The following is a 16,084-nucleotide window of genomic DNA, read 5'->3' as shown; positions in this document are numbered from 1 at the left end:
TTCTAAGTGGACTTTGAAGAAACCCTGTGGAAGTTAGGAGGTTGGAGAGCCACCCCACCCCTGGATACCATAGTACCAGAGTTATCTATCCCAGGGAAGCCGGGTGCATAGGTTTGTAGTGGCGTCGGAAACCGCTGTCAATCTCCATGGAGGACTTCGAAGAAGAGCCACTGTAGGGAAGAAGAAAAGTGTCAGTTGGAATCCAAAGGTGGATTCTAGATGAAGAGTGCCTGAAAGCAGAGGGGACAGAGTCTGGGTCACTCAGGAGTGACTAGGGGCTTGGTAGACGAAGGCTCACCAATGTCGGGTGCTTCAGGTGCATTGAGTGGGTTCTTGACTCTACAGCCCCATGGACCAGGATATGTTGAGGACACATGCAAGCCTTCCCACAAAGGACGTTGAGAGCTGAGGGGTCGGTGTCCGGCTGCAGCACCAACAAACCTTGGCAGCGGCAACCCGCGAAGAAGGTCAAGAAAGGTCACAGTTCGGACCAGCAAGGTCCAGGAGACTCACCAAACACAGGGAAGTCAGGGCAGGCCTAAGGCAACCAGGGGAGTCCAAGAAGAGCAGTGTTGACCCTCAAGAGGACCCACAACCTGGAGGAACAAGAGTTGCGAGGGGGCCTTGAGCAGTTTCACAAAGCAGCAGCCCACAGAGCACTTGGTGTGAGGAGGCCGGAGTTCTTTTTTGGAAATGGTGCCAGAGTGCACTTGATTTGGGAATGCCAACAAGCATATGCACTTGCAAAGTTACACAGTGCACAGTGGTATAGGTATTGCAGCCCCCACGAGGGATTCTGACCTCAAACTTGGTAAGAGGGCAGATCAGACCTCGGGGGACTTGGAAACCCATCCTCTTTTGTTGCTGGAGCCTTCAGAGTCCATAGGAGCTCAGGAGCAGCATACCGGTCAACCGTGATGTGATGCCTGCAGTTGCAGGGGAGTGACTCCTTCACTCCAATGGAGATGTCTTCAGTTGTCCTTGATGCTCCACAGGTCCTGCACAGAGCCTGTATGGTGCACGGGCACAGCCAATGCTTCAGACTGAGAGAGAGCCGAAGTCAGGCCCAAACAATGTCCAGCGAAGTCCAGAGTGTCCAGACAGTCGAAGTTCAGTGATTTCTAGTTTCAAATCTTGGCCATGGTTAATCTAGGCTCATATAGCCAGGTAAGCCCTTTTGTACCCATGGGAGAGGGTTGGACAGATTCTGGAGACCCTCCCAGAGGAGGTTCAGGACAGTGGGGAGGTTACTCCCATGTCCTTTGTCCACGTTCACGTCAAAGGATGAGTCAACGGCTTCCAGGACTGGTTTGAACTGGACTATGACCAGGGACACCACATGTGCCACTCATGCAGACTTTTGGTCGCTGGCAAGCACACCCACCCAGGCCTAATACACTAAATCCTGTCTGGGAGGTGGTCACACCTCCCTGTGACAGGATGCCTAGTGTTCTTCCTTTCCCTGCTTGAGCTTGGCTCAGCAGCAGGAGGGCAGAAATGTGTCTCTGGTTGGCAGCAACCATTTTGGGCTGCCCGGGACTGGAAGTCTGGTACCGGGACCACCAGGGACCTCACAAAGCTCGTTTCTGAGGAGTGGAATCATACCTCCCACACCGGTTACCGGTGTGGGAGTATGATTCCACAGTGTTTGATGCCAAACACAATAGGTTTACTTTCAGCCATTTCAGAGTTGGTCATTACGCAGTCGAATAATGCCACTCTGTATGTCGTAAATGGCTGATACACTGACAACCCAGGAGAATGGACTCCGTAGACTGCACGGGTGTCCTGTTCATGCAGTGGCACCCTCTCACTTAGAACCAAGCACCCTGCCTTCAGGATTAATAAGGGCTGCTGTAGGGGTGACATATAGCTTTTAAGTGCAGTGAACCTTAGATATAGGAAACCTATATCTAAAGTAAGAGGTGCATGCACCATCTTACACAGGCTGCAATGGCAGGCCTGTAGTTCCATTTTGCATGACCTCTCATGGGTGGCATAATTCATGCTTCAGCCCATGGGAGGCCTCTGGGGTACCTATGCCCTGGGTACATGGGTACCATGTACTAGGGACTGACAAGGGTACCTCAGTATCCAATCTGGAGTGTACCTAAGTACATGGTATAACAGATAAGGGAGAAAGCAGATAGAATGGGGTCCTGATTAGCAGGATCCCAGTCAGACGAGTCACAAACAGTATCACATGAAGCAAAAAGTGGGGGTAACCATAAGAAGCAGATCCTACTTTCCTACAATGGTAGAATTGGTTTACATCCAATTGGCATGTTTAGTAACTCCATAGCAAGGTGGCACAATCTGTGCATAGGGCCTGTAAATGTAATGCCACCAGTGGGCCTGCAACAGCTGTTGTGTTACCCACTTAAGTAGCGTTTTAAAACATGTCTTAGGTCTGCCAGCGCAGCCTGTATGTGCAGTTTTAAACTGCCATTTCCACTTTGCAAAATAAACCTTTTGTCAGGCCCAAACCTTCCCTTTTAATTTATTTAAGCCCACAATGGGCTATGGGTAGACCCTAAACAGCCCACAGGACAGGGTACAGTGTATTTAAACAGTTGAATATGTACCTTTAAGTTTGACATGTTCTGGTAGTAAAAAAACTCTTAAATTTGGTGTTCTCTCATGTAAGGCCTACCTCTCCCATTGGATGCAATTGGAATTACCTCATTAAATTTAATAAGCCGCAACGTCCAATTGGGACCAGGTAGACAAGTCGAGTTTGGATTCTAAATAATTTTCATTCAAAGGCCTCTTTAATGGTACAGTTGGATTTTAATCACAATTCCGAAAATACCACTTTTAGAAAGTTGAAATTTTTTGTCCTAAACATTTGGTACCAGCAGCCTGATCCCAGGTCATATGACTAGGTGTAGCTGACAGTTGCTCAGAGACAGTGAAACAAAGGGAAGCTAGTTGTTCTCAGCATGGGCCACTCTAAATTAACAAGGGGTAGGAACTATCACCTACCACACTTGGACATCACAAAGGTCCCATCTGAGCACACTCACAAAGGGCCTGTCTGTAGTCTATTTTGACCAGAGACAAGCTGGGCCAGGACAAGGAGGAAGGAAATGCCTGACACCTCAGGGAGGTGAAACGTCCAGAAGCTTCTCCAACTTCAAAGTAGGTATTGGGTATAAATGTTTGACCTAAGACTCCAACTCTTCAGTACACTTCTGTACCTGTGGATAATCTACCAGGCAGAAAGACTGCTGTACTGTTGAAGGGACTGCCACTCTGCTGGACTGCTGCTGCTGCTCTGAAAGACTACTGCCCTGCTTTGCCGACCTGCTGCCTACTACCCTTCTACGTGGCTGAGAAGAACTGGACCTGCACCTGTTGAACCCAGGACCACCATAGTGACTCCAAGGGCTAGTTGTCAGACCTCCTGACTTGAGCCTCAGGGACGAAGGCTCCAAAAACATCAACACCAGCACCTGGACTCTTCCATCTGTTAGTCTACCCTGCCAAATGGTGCCACCCCCGTTTTGGACCCTTGGAAGTGTGCCTAATGTGCCCTACCAGTTTCTGAGGATCTGGCGAAACCGACACATCTCCTCTGCAGCGTGGGGCCACCCTGAGCAGAACTGATGCATCGCTGCATGGATTGCACCTGTTGCAAAGATCCACATTGCCTCAGCAGTCTGCAGCCTCGACGATGATGCTAGACTGTGCATTGCAGGTTTACAGCACCTCGGAACCGACGCATCATCCTAACTGAGTGCCGCCTCCTCAACGACAAACTTCACATTGCAAGCCCTCATTGGTGGGATCATCGACTATGACATACGACCTTGCATCGCAGCCTCACCACACCTCAGAACCAATGCATTGATTGGGCTCCACAACGCATCTTCAGCATGGATCCTAACAACGCTATGCACACCAGGATTTAAGGTGCTTTGCTTAGCAGTTCTAACTGGGTCCCTGTAACTGGCCTGTGCTCCATTGCGGTTGGCCTGAATTTGTGATTTTGCCCCAGTCTGATGTGACCAGACATCCACAGTTGGTGCTTTGTGCTTTTTGGTGCTGTTTTCACTGAAATCTTTAAAATTGCATTTCTTCTATTGTTCTGATTGGATGTTTGTTGATTTGGTCTTGTTTTATTTATTAACAATACTTCTATTTTCCTAACTTGATGTGGGATCCTTTTAATGTGGTGTTGTTCACTTCATAACTGTTTGAAGTGTTGCACAAATACTTTATGGAAAACATGCACTGTAACCGAGCTGGTGCAGTGCCTCCCCCTGCACTCCTCTGAGTTCCAAATCTGTATCCTATTGTTTCTTGTATTCACAATCTTAAATTCAGCAGTCTTAATCTCTTCTTTGAAATAATTTATCAATTGAATTGCTGAACCAAAAATGTAATTAATCATTCTTCTTTTATTTCATCCTTTGACTTGAAGATTATTTAGTTTAAATTCCATAAATATTAACTTATAACAGAAAAGGTGATAATCCTCTATCCATTTCGGACTATGTGTCCTTCATCAGGAAGTCATTAAGCACTGCAGAATGAACGAAAACTTATGTTCAAATGTTAATGCTCTCTAGAAATGTAATAAAGTGTACTGAATATCATCTTACGTATGAAAATGTAATCATAGCATGTTATCATGAATCAACAATCAGTGTGTGTGTCAAAATTCAATCAATATTGAAGGATGTCTTTGTAATACCATCTGGTCTTACTGATCGCATTGAATATTCCTAATTTATATTATTCCATGAAACACCATGAACAACTACATTAAGATTTCAAGCATGTATCAATGACAAGTCAAGATAGCACGTTGAAATTTCATTTGAAAAATCAGATTTTGCACAGGCAGTGTACATAGACAGTAGAGATGGACAGACGGTCCCTCAACCTACGACATGCTGAATGATGATAAGTATGATAATGACACTTTAAAGCATTACTTAATGACTATTACACTGAGGGGCAGATTCCGATCTGGGTCGGAAGGGCACACCGAACGTGATCCGGCCGGAAAAACTACACGCCGTATGCGTGTTTTCCGCCCAACTCGTACAGCTGTACGAGCGAGCAAGTATGATGCGAGCTACATGAAATTCCCCGACCAACTTGTTTCCGGGTTCGAACCGCTCCGTACGTCTCGGCCGTAAGCTAACGGTGGCGTGCAATGGATGCGATTCACGACCGAGCCAGTACGATACACGCATTGGATAGCCTGTGCGAGCCGGAGTGTCCGGCTCGCAAATCGTCCGGGTGGTTGCCTTTAGGGGTCCACGTCAGACCCCTTACGACTCGGACACAGCTCCCCAACACAGGCATGTACGGTGCGGATGGCACCGACTCGTACTCACTGTAAGGGGTGCACTTGTCCGCGACGTACCCATGCAGTCAATGGGAGCCCATGTACGCATCGTACGACCGGCTCCCATTGACTTCTATGGGAGTCCGACCGAACCGAGTCCGACAGCATAAGGCTGCATCGTACTCGCTCGATCGGACTGCAGGACTCCGGCTCGGTCAGAAAACACTCCGGATCCGGCTCGGTCGGAGTGCTTTACGACCCGGATCAGAATCGGCCCCTGAATGTTGACAGGTATGATAATGATGCTTTAACTTATCACACAATGACTATTCTTGTGCTATATTGGCGTGGAAATGCAAATATGAATTGACACACATCATATGAATTGACACATGGTATATGAATTGACATTCATGTTAACAAGCTTCACTAAGTATAGTTGATACAGAATGTCATGCTATAAGGTTAATTTTGGCATGTTAGTTTTATTTTTGTTAAGAATGTTAAAATATAGTAATTCCCATTTAGAGTCACGGAGGCGTAGAGATGACATGTACACTGCCATTTACCATGAGGTGAGTTGATGAACAATTTTGGAATTTATTTTGGCATGCTAGTTTTATTTTTGTTAAGAGGGTTTAAATGTAGTCATTCATATTCCTCCTATTTTTTCCTGACCTGTTGTTGTTGGTTTTAGGACTCTGTGCACTGTACCACTGCTTATCAGTGCTAAAGTGCATATGCTCTCTGTGTATATTGTTATTATGATTGGTTCTCCCATATTGGCATATTTGATTTACTGGTCAGTCCCTAGTAAAGTGCTGGGGCTGGTAAATCAAATATTACTAGTGGGCCTGTAGCTCTGATTGTGCCACCCACATGAGTAGTTCTGAAACTGTAACTCAGACCTGCCACTGCAGTGTCTGTGCGCAGTTGTTAACTGCCATGTCGACTTGGCAAGTACACCCACTTCCCAGGCCCTAACCTTCCCTTTTCTTACATGTCAGTCTCCCCTAACGTAGGCCCAAGGGAGTAACAACCATTACAACACAGTCATTACAACGCACTACCTTTACAAGGCAGTCATTACAATGCAACATCCTTTACATTGCATACCATTACAACACATGTCACTACAACGCATCCCATTACTACGCGTCCACTACAACGCATGCCTTATAAGTTAAGTATTGGGAAACAGTAATTTTTACCCCTACACTATCCAACTCTTACCCTACTGTTGCATTCACTGGAGTGGGAATAGTAATGTTTACCCCTACACTATCCAACACTTACCCTACTGTTGCACTCACTGGAGTTGGAATAGTAATTTTTACCCCTACACTATCCAACACTTACCCTACTATTGCACTTACTGGAGTGGGAATTGTAACGTTTACCCCTACAATATCCAACACTTACCCTACCGTTGCACTCACTGCAGTGGGATTAGTAATTGTTACACCTACACTATCCAACACTTACACTACTGTTGCCCTAAAAGTATTATGCATTGTAATGGTATGCGTTGTAATGGAATGCGTTATAAGTGTAGTTTCCAAAAATGCATTGTGATGGCATGCGTTGTAAAATCATGCGTTGTAATGGATGCTGCGATGTAAAAACCGTGTTGTAAAGGCATGTGTTGTAAAAGTTTGCATTGTAACGTGTCCTATTCGGCCCAAGGTACCCCTGCGGGCAGGGTGCAGTGTATGTGAAAGATAGGACATGTACTGGTGTGTGTGACATGTCCTGATAGTGAAATACAGCCAATTTTGTTTTTCACTATTGAAAGGCTATCTTGCCCCTTAGGACAGAATGGGGAATGCTTTGTAACATTTTACAAGCATATCTTCCCATAGGGATAAGATGGAAAAATAAAGTTTAGACTCTCTGAACTCAGAATTTAATTTAGTAACACATCTTTTACTAAAGATGGTTAAATTGTGTGTTTGAAAATGCCACTTTTAGAAAGTATGCATTTGCTTGTTTAACCATTCTGTGTGCCTCTGCCTGTTTGTGTATTGACTGTCTGGTTTTGTAGTGACAAGGGCTGGGGAGGTGCATTCTCTCAGACAGCCACGTGGGGGGGGGTTAATGTATTTCCTGCTTTCCCTGAATGAGCCAGCACTAGGCTGAATAGGTCTGATCAGCATTTGGAGTGGTGAGAGTAGTAGCACCTATACCTGAATAGGGCTGTGCCTGCCTTCCACAATGCTGGCTCCGCCCCCTGTGGTGTGTCTGGAGCTAAGGCTCACACTGACAATGGATGTTGTTGTGCACTTGCTAATTGCACCCCAGAACTGGTTTGAACTGGGCTCAAAGACCTTTGCACAAAGATATTTTGGGGTATAAGTATTAGACCTAAACCCCCTGAACTTTAGACTACTTCTGGAATCAAGAGGAACCTTTGCCAAGGCGAAGAGCTGGAGAAACTGAGGAGAGGTACTGCCCTTGCAGTGTGTCTGGGGTTGGCCTGCAGTTGCTGTTTCTGCCAAGCAAAGGAGAAGGAGTTTGCTGTGTGCAGTGTCCCCTGCTTAAGGAAAGTCTCCAAGGGCTTGAGTAGAGCTTGCCTCCTGTTTTGAAGTCTCAGGAACACAAAGACTTCACCCCCAGCATCCCTGAACTCCTTGCTGGGAGTTCTGACCTGCCAGGAGTGCCTGCGGCTGTGTGTGGCCTCTGGAGGTTGTTTCTGCTACTGGGAGCTGGAAAGCACCGCAACAACAAGAAAATTGATGCATCGCTCTTCTTGAAACAGTTTTTCTGATGCAATGCAGTGGTGCGAGAAGAATCTCCCCGCATCGCCGCTGCTGAAACCAGCGCAGCGCCTATCGCCGCTGCAAGAATCGACACATCGAGGGATCGTGGCTGAAGAAATCGACGTAGCGCCACACGACGATGCCGCATCGTTCGCCGCTGCATCCCGGATTTCCACGCATCGTCACTGTGCGGCAAGTTTTTCCTGATGCATCACCCACGGATGGGAGTCGCTCAGAATCGACTCATCACTTTCCCCTACAAACCGGACCTGACGCACCACTCCCCTGTGTCCAGCGGAGCTGTCGCACCGCAACCACGAAGGTCTCAGGAATTGATGCATCTCTTTGTTTTTCGACGCTTCCTATCACTGCGACTGTTTGGCTTGATTAATTTTGTCGCAATGACAGGTGCTTCAAAAGAAATCCTTCATCCATAATTTTCTATGGACTTTGTTGCTAAAACCTTTTGAAAGTCATTCTTCTTAATACTTGTATATTGGATTTTTTTCGTTTTGGTCTTGTTAAAATTTAGATAAAGATTCTTTATTTTTCCAAACCAGTGTGGCGTCCATTTGTTATCACTGTGTTACTTTGAGTGTTGGTACAAATACTTTACACATTGCCTTTGGGATAAGCCTGTCTGCCCGTGCCAAGCTACCAAGGGGGTGAGCAGGGGTTATCTAAAGTGTGTATGCCCCTTACCCTGACTAGAAGCAAGGGCCGCTATTTGGACAAAGGTATCTACCTCTTCGAACTAGAGACCCCCATTTCTAACATTGGTGGTCAGCGGTGAGGATTTGAACTTGTATTTGTACTTGACCCACAGTGATTGGTGTACATCACTAGGTTAGTGCAGACCAGTACGCAACCACATACTTTGTTTATCTTTGGTTCTATTTTTTAACTGACCCATGAGTATCCACACACCATGTCTCTGAGTTTTAAACCAGCAAGTGAGGCTGCAGAATTTGAGTTTGACATTGAAATGTTGAGTAGTTACAAAGTAGAGCAACTCAAGCAGTTCTGCAGGAGCTTTGGATGTCCTATGAGGAGCAACTCTAGGAAAGAGGAGCTAAAAAGGCCTTTGGGGCCTGGTGCGAGGCCAGAGAAGCTGGGGAGACAGATGATGCAGATGTGGATGGGGGTGTGCCAGAAGGCCATTTTCGATCCCAGTATTGGCCCATTGGGAGAGCAGTCTCTAGGGCTGAGAGCAATCATTCTTCCAGGAATATTTCTCCAAAGGATTTTGAGGAAAGGCAAAGGGCCAGGGATCATGAATTGGACGTCAAGAGACTAAAGGCAGAGGAGAGCAAGAACGCTTGTGCCTTGGAAGAAAGGAAGTTGCTTTTGGCACATGTATTGAGAATGAGAGAGCTTGATGTGGAACTCGAGAGGCTTGAGACCATGAGTGTCTTAGCCAAGAAAAAGGAAAAGTGTTTAGCTCATAAAGTGAGCTTGGCTGGGTTGGAGGTGGAGTCCAGCTCAGATGGCGGCAGCAAAAATGTAGTGTCTAGTGCTGAGAGAGTAGTACACACACTCAGAGATGTGACGCCTGACTTGAAGGAGGCGGTTGACATACACCAAGGGGTTCAGGGATATGAAGCAGCTCCAGTGGCGTGCAGTGTCCCTGAGGTAGATTGGGGAACTGGCACAGGGGTTCATATTCCTAGTGGTGGGAGGGACACTCTACCGACTCTAGATGAGAGGTACAGGGAGAGGGTTTCCCCCACAGTAGTAGACGTGTGAATGTAGAGACCGCCCATAAGAGTGTGGGTTGAGTGACAGAGACAGTCAGACACTGTCTTGCCAATCTCAGGAGAGTGGTGTGGGGTACTTGTGTGAGGCACTGGATGGTGGGGCGAAGGGTAGCTTGCTTAATACATATGTGGGTTGTGAGATTCAATTGTTGGAGAGCATATTTTAAGTCACTGTTTCCTAGAGCTATGCAAACAGCCGGTGGAGTGTGAGTTATCTGACCCCAGGGAGCTTGCACTGGAGGTAAACCTTTTGGTGGATTCCAAAGGATCTGAAGAAGCTTTTGCGAGTGATCCTGAATGAGGTGGCTCAGGGTTTCCCCAACTAAGTGAGATAGGGGAGTAAGGTCCTGGAGTAGTCAGAGGGGTGTAGTGTCCCAGGTCCTGTCTCAGAGATGCAGGAGTGGGAGTGGGCTGTGTCCCAAGGTGCCCACAATCCATTCTCCAGGCCTGGTTGGTTCCATGAGTGAACACCAGGAGGGGGGCCTAGTCTGTACCCAGAGACCATCCCCTGAGGGGGAGCCCAAAGTGTCAGCTGGACTGGGGGGGACTGCTGTAGTAATCATCCCACCAGTTCTGGTGGCTAGTGCACCACTCCAGTGGGGAGGGTGCATGGGTCCATAGAAAAGAGTGAGGGGGACGCTGTCCCCAGTGGAAGGACTAGTGGGTCAGGGGTTGCCAGGTGAGGCCACTTCTGGCCTGGGGGGGTCTTCATGTTCTGTCAGATGGACAGGAAGCTGGAGACCTGTGTCAGGCTGACTCTCACACAACTCATGAGGAGTGTGTTTCCCTTGGGGGGGCTCGGTGTACTCCCCGGAAGTCCTGATTTGCCAGGCACAGGTCCAGCCTAAGGGTACAGACCCTGGGTTTGAGGACCAGGTTCAGGGTGTCCCCCCTGACCTGGAGGAAGGGGCGAATGCTAACAGTGCCCCAACCAATTTGTCATCTGGGGGTATTGCTCCAGATGGGAAGGCACAGAGCCCCAGGGAGGAGGACCGGGTGTGGGAGAACCCACCCTAGTCCTGTGTCCAGCCGCAGGGTACAGACCCTGGGCTGGTGTACCAGTTGCAGGATAGCACCCCTGAACTGGTGGGAGAATGATGCAGAACACCTGCCACAGGTGCCCTGACAATTCTGGAATCGAGGGGGACTGCTCCCAGTGGGGGGATGCAGAGCCCAGGGAGGGGAACAGGGTGTGGGAGAGCCCACCCCCATCTCCTGTCCAGCCGCAGGGTAGAGACCCTGGGCTGGGGGGCCGGTGTCAGGATGTCATACCTGACTTGGCAGGAGGGAGAATGGACAAAAGGTGCAAGGCACCTGGGGCTACCGCCCCCCACTTTCTGATGCCACAGAGGTTAGAGAGTCCTGAAAGGCATGACACCTGGCTCTAATCACTGACAGTTGTCAGTGGCCACTGTGGCTTGCTGTGCTAGTGGACAGAGTTGCCTCTGGGAGGGGGAAAGGAGTCACCCCCCAGGGGAGGACTGGGCCACACCACTGTGTTGGCCATGTGGGTACTGCATGCCTGTTGGGACACATCTGTGAGCAAAGTATGTTTAGGCACTGCAGGGATGGGGTCCACTGGTGAGGAGAAGGGTTCCCCATGGGTTAGCTTAGTGGGCCCTGCGAGTATGGATAGAGGGATACAACTAGGTTCAGGAAGGCGTAGAACAGGAATAGACACCTGCTGTTGCGGCCCAAATTCCATGTTCTATTGCCCCAAGCAGGGAAGCCCATCGAGGTATTGATTGGTCTACCCTGGCTTTAGGCTGGAAGGGGGTTGGTTTGGACTTGCCTCTTTTTGCAAGGTTGTCCCCAAACGTTTTACTTCTCCCTCCTACCCCATTTTTTCCTGGCCTGTTGTTGTTGGTTTTAGGACTTTGAGCACTTTACCAGTACTGATTAGTGCTAAAGTGCATATGCTCTCTGTGTAAATTGTAATTATGAATGGTTCTCCCAGATTGACATATTTGATTTACTGGTCAGTCCCTAGTAAAGTGCACTGAGTGTGACTGGGCTGGTAAATCAAATACTACTAGTGGGCCTGCAGTGCTGATTGTGCCACCCACATGAGTAGTTCTGAAACGGTAACTCAGACCTGCCACTGCAGTGTCTATGCGCAGTTGTTAACTGCCATGTTGACTTGGCAAGTGCACCCACTTGCCGGGCCCTAACTTTCCCTTTACTTACATGTCAGTCATCCCTAAGGAAGGCCCAAGGTACCCCTGTGGGCAGAGTGTAGTGTATGTGAAAGGCAGGACATGTACTGGTGTGAGTGACATGTCCTGATAGTGAAATACAGCCAATTTCATTTTTTCACTATTGAAAGGCTATCTTGCCCTATAGGACAGAATGGGGAATGCTTTGTTACATTTTACAAGCATATATTCCCTTAGGGATAAGATAGAAAAATAAAGTTTAGGCTCTCTGAACTCAGAATTTATTAACACATCTTTTACTAAAGATGTTTTTTAAATTGTGTGTTTGAAAATGGCACTTGTAGAAAGTAGGCATTTTCTTGTTTAACCATTCTATGCCTCTGCCTGTTTGTGTATTGACTGTCTGGTTTTGGAGTGACAGGGGCCGGCTAGGTGCATTCTCTCAGACAACCACCATTGATGTGATCCTGCTTTTCCTGAATGAGTCAGCACTAGGTTGAATAGGCCTGATCTGCATTTGGAGTGGTGGGAGGAGTAGCACCTGTACCTAAATAGGGCTGTGCCTGCCTTCCACAATGCTGGCTCCACCCCCCTGTGGTGTGGCTGGAGCCAAGGCTCACACTGACAATGGATGTTTTTGTGCACTTGCAGAGTGCCCCTCAGAACTGGTTTGAACTAGGCTCAGAGACCTTTGCACAAAGAGAACAAAGACATTTTGGGGTATAAGTATTAGACCTAAAACCCCTGAACTTTAAACTACTTCTGGAATCAAGAGGAACCTTTGCCAAGGAGAAGAGCTGGAGAAACAGAGGAAAAGTACTGCCCTTGCTGTGTGTCTGGGGTTGGCCTGCAGTTGCTGTTTCTGCAAAGGAAAGGAGAAGGACCTTGCTGTGTGCTGTGTCCCCGCTTGAGGAAAGTATCCAAGGGCTTGAATAGAGCTTGCCTCCTGTTTTCAAGTCTCAGAAACACAAAGACTTCACCCCAAGCTCCCCTGAACTTCCTTGCTGGGAATTCTGACCTGCCAGGAGTGCCTGTGGCTGTGTGTTGCCTCTGGAGGTTGTGTCTGCTACTGGGAGCTGGAAAGCAATGCAACAACAAGAAAATAAACACATTGCTCTTCTTGCAACAGTTTTTCTGATGCAACGCAGTGGTGCGAGAAGAATCTCCCCCACCTCCATGCTGCTGCTGAAACCGATGCAGCTCCTGTTGCCGCTCCAAGAATCAACGCATCGAGGGATCGTGGCTGAAGAAATCGACGCAGCGCCACTCGACTCCGCCGCATCATTCGCCGCCACAACCCAGATTTCCACACATCGTCCCATGCGGCAAGTTTCCCCCGACGCATCACCCGCGAATCGGAGTCGTCTCAGAATCGACGATCGGATCCGATGCACTGCTCCCCTGTGTCCAGCGGAACTGTCGCATCACATCTATGGAGGTCTCAGGAATGATGCATCGCTGCGGCTATTTGGCTTGTGGAATTTTGTCGCAAGGACAGGTGCTTTGCAAGAAATCCTGCATCCATAGTTTTCTATGGACTCAGTTGCTAAAACCTTTTGAAAGTCATTCTTCTTAATACTTGTATGTTGGATTTTTGTTGTTTTGGTCTTGTTAAGTTTAGATAAAGATACTTTATATTTCTAAACCGGTGTGGTGTCCATTTGTGGTGTTATCACTGTGTTACTGTGAGTGTTGGTACAAATACTTTACACATTGCCTTTGAGATAAGCCTTTCTGCTCGTGCCAAGCTACCAAGGGGGTAAGCAATGGCTATCTAAAGTGTGTATCCCCCTTACCCTGGCCAGATCAAGGATCCCTATTTGGACAAAGGTACCTACCTCTGCCAACTAGAGACCCCCATTTCTAACATTAGCACATCATGATAATTTCCTGCCACAATGGAGTAATTTATTCTCATATACTTTTATACAGACTTATACAAAACGATGTATGAACACTCCGGTTTTCATTCTGGATACCTTCTGATCTTGAAAGCCTTTAAACACTTTGTTTCCAGATGCCATTCCGGGTTCAGTAAGAAAATCTCTTTGTATTTATTTTTTGACCAGGGTGTTTATTTTATAGGTATTTATTCCGACTAACTTTGGAGGATGACTTTTTAAAATTGAGACACCACTATGATCACTTTACCTTTATCGCATTGACAAAGCTTAGGCTATTATAAGTACTTATGTCATGGAGTTGTAATGGATGGAGTGATATTTGAGCAAACATTTAGGCGTAGATTTGAAATTTTTGATTATTAACAAACAGATATAACTCATCACTCGACTTATGTATTCAAGTTAATTTACAAGGAAACACTCAACTAATGTGATTGAGAACTAATAAGGCAATCGGTCAGCATATCTTTGGTCATGAATATACCTTAGCGATGGTCTTAACAAGTACAATCTCAATACCATATTTTGAACAATGATTATGTTTGCAACATTTTGTTTGATGAATTCTTTACTATGTGATTTAGGGCATGAATTACATACGAATAAGGTGGGTAATCAGGACACTGTGAATTTTAACATTAGACATGTTTATATACATTCACTGATATAGCTCTTCAATAGAAATTGGATTTTGACACCGGCACAATGTTTGTTGATTCGTTATAATATGCTATGTTTAAATTTCATATGTATGATGTTATTCAGTATACTTTATTTCATTTATAGAGAGCATTCACATTTGAACATAAGTTGTCTTTCTTTTTGTAGTACTTAATGACCTCCTGATGAATGACCCATGGTCTGCGATGCATTTCTGATTATTACCTTTTTTGTTATGAATGACTAATTATGGAATTTAACCTAAATAATCTTCAAGTCAAAGGATGAAATAAAAAAATAATGATTCATGAAATTTTTGGTTGAGCACCTCATTTAACACATTGTTTCGAAGAAGAGATTAAGACTGCTAAATTTAACATTGTGAATAAAACAAACAGAAGAATCCAAATTTGGAACTCAGAGGAGTGTGAGGAGAGACACTACACCAGCACGGGTACAGTGCATGTTTTGCTTTTTCTGAGGACAGTCAGGATCAGTGAGTGATACCCTATGAGCACCCAACCGAATTACCCTCAATGTAATTTTTGACTTTAAGGGAATGCACAGATCAACTGATTAGTTTGATGCACAAATTCTTTACACATCTGGGCACAGGTAATTTCTTTTAGGGTTGCCTTGGGCCTCACGCTGACAAGGATTGTGGTTGCTGCTTGACCAAGGCTCACACCCCAGTCAACCAACAACCCAATTTCTTACAATGAGGTCAAGGAAGGATGACATGTAAAAACACATTGCAAAATAGGGCTCTTCGCATCCTATTAATTTTAAGACACTACATTCAGTACTACTGAAATCAAAAGTTGCAATGTCAAATAACAAAGTGTAAGGCAGGAGATGCAGCTGGTACTTCTGGTAACTTCTAATAGATGTTCTTAGCTATCTGAATTTCTATTCCTATATGATCAGCAAATATTTTTATTTTTAGACAAGTCTTTTTACATATTGGTCTACCTCTTTTGCACATAACTTGCAGATCAGCAGCGATATTGACAGATTATCAGCAGTAATTTTGGTTGATACAATTTGCAGGGCATGTTATAAATTCGCCATTTGTGAATTTCATATTCTGTCACAGGTGTATCCTTGTAGCCGGTGGCAGCTGGTGAAATGCGAAAATGGTGAGGGCGTACACTCCTGTCTGGATCTGCAAAAGGCCAGCAAGAGTAGCAAATAAGCCCAAGTCATTGAATGAATAGATAAATGTATAAAATACTGATGTCTTTTTTGAAAGACAACATGCTGCCTAGAGAAGCACTGATAGAATGATGCCTTAATTACTCAATTTTCCTGCATGTCAAGCCTCTACATGCTTGCTTACCAGATCAGTGTACATGATCTGTAAACCCTCCAGCGCTTCGACTCTTCAGATTAATGAGAATCACCAGGCTGTCACTGGCATAACTTCTCTTTTTATGTGTTTCCTCACAAGGAAGGACAAGGAGACAACTCATAGTTTTGAGGCATATCATCACGTATATTCAGAACAGCAGCCATTATTATAGATGAGCATGTTAATGGTTTTGAA

The sequence above is a fragment of the Triturus cristatus genome, chromosome 5_2, assembly GCF_964204655.1.
Source record: "Triturus cristatus chromosome 5_2, aTriCri1.1, whole genome shotgun sequence".
Classification (NCBI taxonomy): domain Eukaryota; kingdom Metazoa; phylum Chordata; class Amphibia; order Caudata; family Salamandridae; genus Triturus; species Triturus cristatus.
The sequence above is the reverse complement of the archived record's forward strand: the minus strand, read 5'-3'. Positions refer to the sequence as shown.